The 3523-nt window shown below is 30.6% G+C and overlaps 1 long non-coding RNA gene across 1 annotated transcript; it reads right to left on the bottom strand.

Moving 5' to 3' along the window:
• Positions 1 to 299: 299 nt before the first annotated feature.
• LOC141591319 (uncharacterized) lies at positions 300 to 2975 on the bottom strand. Its single transcript, XR_012520803.1, has 3 exons — positions 2673 to 2975; positions 1669 to 1773; positions 300 to 623 (listed from the first exon to the last, which is right to left on the bottom strand). It is a non-coding gene; the product is annotated as an uncharacterized LOC141591319 (long non-coding RNA).
• Positions 2976 to 3523: the final 548 nt, after the last annotated feature.

Raw genomic sequence — 3523 nt, 5'->3', positions numbered from 1 at the left:
TCTGATTACAAAATGTACGTTCACGATGTTATAACAACCTTGCAGCACTAGATAGCATGTACTACCCAAAAAGTTTTCCACCCCAAAAGTGAGATATGGCGTTTTGTTGAATGTGCCACTAACATAGCCGATGTCTCTTTGTTGGGTAAATATGGACACATTGTCAGCATATAAACTTAAAATGTTTAAACATTAACATTTAATGTAACCAGTGAATAGTTAGAATGGTACCATCTAGTTGTACAATTACAATCTAACTAAAATAGACATCAATGATTTTATTTTATAATAACGTGCACACAAAACAAACATTATCTTAGATCCCGACATCATGAGGGACTAAAATTGTTTCCAAAATTAACATATCTTCAAAACAACTATCAAGTACTAAACATATGTCTTACTTATTACAAACAACTAACATTAATACATAAAAAAGTCCTCAAATGACGTCTGCCATCATCCTTATTTTTAATTGGCTGCACTGCCACCTTTTGGATCGGAGGACCGCCCAAGTTAGTTGCTCCCTTCTTCACTATAGCACGGGTGTACCGAAGATGGTACTTGAGGTCTAACGCACTTTATTCTAGCCACGTTTATCGGATGCGGTTGCATACGAATTTCTGCAGAGCATGAGTATCAATATGTTACTATTATATTGCATTTAGTTTAACACCAATAAACATATGACAACGACACATTCTAACGAATATTAAAACATTTGAAGACGAACTTATATGCAAATTGCTGATTCATTCCACACAGACCAAAATGTAACCATTTTTGTCATATATCAAATTGTAAAATGGTTACATTTGCTAACTTATGTGGTCTTCCTTACCATGGTTCCAAACTTCCAGGTCCTCATGTCGCCAATGGTAGTACGATATGCTTTCATTTTAAGAGATTTGAAATGGTTACATTTTCAAACAAAGATGGTAACATTTCTACACAAACTGAGATGTCACCATGTTTATTTATATATGTTATAGTTATAAAATATATTCAAATTCAAACAAACATATTGTATAATGGTTACATTTATGTCTAAGATGATAACAATGCTACACAAATACACGTTGATAGTTTGATACCATTTTTAGTCATATATGTTCCCATTTTAAGAATCTTTTAAAAAAATTCACATATTCTATAAAATGGTTGCATTTACCCACTAAGATAGTAACATTTTAACACAAGTTCATATGTCACCATGTTTCTTCGTATATGTTATCATTATAAAATTTATTTAAATCAATGAACATGCTGTAAACTTGTTACATCTACTTACAAAGATGATAACATTCTACATAGACCCTAATGTTATCATTTGTATTTATATATGTTATCATTATGAGATTCATTCAAATCCAAACAAATATATTGTAACACTTAAATGATATCATCTTAATCTGAAATGTAACAATTATACAATATGTTATTTTGAAATTAAATGATCTTTAATAATAACACATTTGAATAAACATGATGACATATGAGTTTGTGTTAAATATGTTATCACCTTAAGTTGGAAATGTAATAATTTCCCGAGATGTTTGATTTGACAGTCACTTCCAATGTTACCATCATTTGCTTTGAAGGAATAATCTTATAGTGATAACATATATAAATACACACAGTGACATGAGTTTGGTATAAAAATGTTACCTTCATTGTCAGTATGTGTTTCATAAGCTCCATTGCCATTTGGCTATGTATGCGGGAGATCAACTCAATCTTCCTCATCGTCGACATCCATTTCAATCTACGGACCTACACATTTTAGACCAAATATGGTAACATTTGATTACATCTCCTAACATGACAACACACTCAAACTTGTTCTTATATGTTTTTTAAGATGATAACATTCTACACAAATACTCATATCACCATTTGTGCTGTTATATGTTTTCATCTTAAGAGACTTTAAGGCAAATTAAAACATCTCATAAATTGTTACATCTCCAAAATAAGGTGGTAACATTTGTATACAAACTCAATTGTCAGTGGAGTTGGTCATGTAGATTGCCATTATAAGATTCGTTAAAATCGAAATAAACATAATACAATGGTTACATTACGATAACATTTCTAAAACGACCCCAATGTCACCATCTTAGTTTATATATGTTTTTATGTCAACAAAAAAATAATAGTAACATTCTGAATATGGTAACATCTTATTACAGTTTCTAAGATGACAACACACTCTAACTATTTTACCATTTCAGATATCAGTGTTACCACTGCATACTCCTACATACATAGATATGAAAATCGTACCGTCTTCCTCACATGTTCAAGCTGCAAATATATTTTTTGATGATCAAGCATGTGGAAATACAAAATGATCAAACTGAAACAAATAAAAGCAAATTTCTCCTCTGAATTATGACTCCAAGCCTCTCTAATTTGGATAGAAACCTCATATTTTGCCATAACAATCCCAGATCTCTACATCAAAAAACAAAAGATTCAAACTTTTAAAAATAAATCAAACAAAATCCTACTAAAGTTATCAACTTTGAGTTAAAAAATGATAGAGACTGAAACTTTTTAAATAAATAAAAAAACCAACACAATAATCAAATTAAAGTAATAAAAAAAACACAAAAAATTCAAACTTTTTAACATAAATAAAACAAAAACCCAATAAAGTAATCAATTACCGTCAAACAATACACCATCATCGTTCTCGAAAACATAAATTTGCTCCTCTAAACCGTCAAAGTAGTTGCCTCCTCTTCCATTTCTGATTTTGTTGTTGTTGTTGTTGTTGTTGTTGTTGTTGTTGTTGTTGTTGTTGTTGTTGTTGTTGTTGTATTTGTGCAATTTTAGATGACGATTTGGGAGTGAATTGGTTGGAAGAGGGAGATGAAGATTGTGAGATTTTAGGGTTTTTAGAAAGAGGAAGTTGTTTGGTTTTAAAAATCAAAATGAAACTGTGTAGAAGAAGAGAGAAGTTCACAGAAAAAAAAAAAAAAAAATAAAGAAGAAAGAAGGTCTGACGCAAATGTGAAAAAAGTGTTGATGTAGTGTACTACCTATATAATATAACTAGTTTAGGACCCGTGCAAAGTTGCACGGGCATATAAAAAAAGTTTTTTAATAATATTTTAAAATTTTAATTTGTTGTTATAAATATTTAGGGCGTCTTAAAACAAATGGAGGCTCAGTACACCACAGAAAAATGAGGCCCCAAATATGAATGCACAAGTGTACTATAATCCGCGGTTTTTATTGGCTTTCATCAATAAAGCTTGTAAAGTCGGTGACCAAAACAGGAGGCTCGATTCCCGTGCCCCTAATTGCCCAGGGCCTAGACGCCTCTGATAAGATAATATTAGTTTAAATATATGATATCAAACACACAAAAATACATTAGAAGAACTCACTTGAAAATCAAAATAAAATAATTAAAATGGACTCCTACAAAAGACCATCTTATGAAGATATATAACATTTAGGCCATATTTTTTTTGACTTAATTTCAGTTTTTATAAGTTTAGTTCAGCTCCAT

Source organism: Silene latifolia, chromosome 7 (assembly GCF_048544455.1).
Source record: "Silene latifolia isolate original U9 population chromosome 7, ASM4854445v1, whole genome shotgun sequence".
Taxonomy (NCBI): Eukaryota; Viridiplantae; Streptophyta; class Magnoliopsida; order Caryophyllales; family Caryophyllaceae; genus Silene; species Silene latifolia.
The sequence above is the reverse complement of the archived record's forward strand: the minus strand, read 5'-3'. Positions and strand labels throughout refer to the sequence as shown.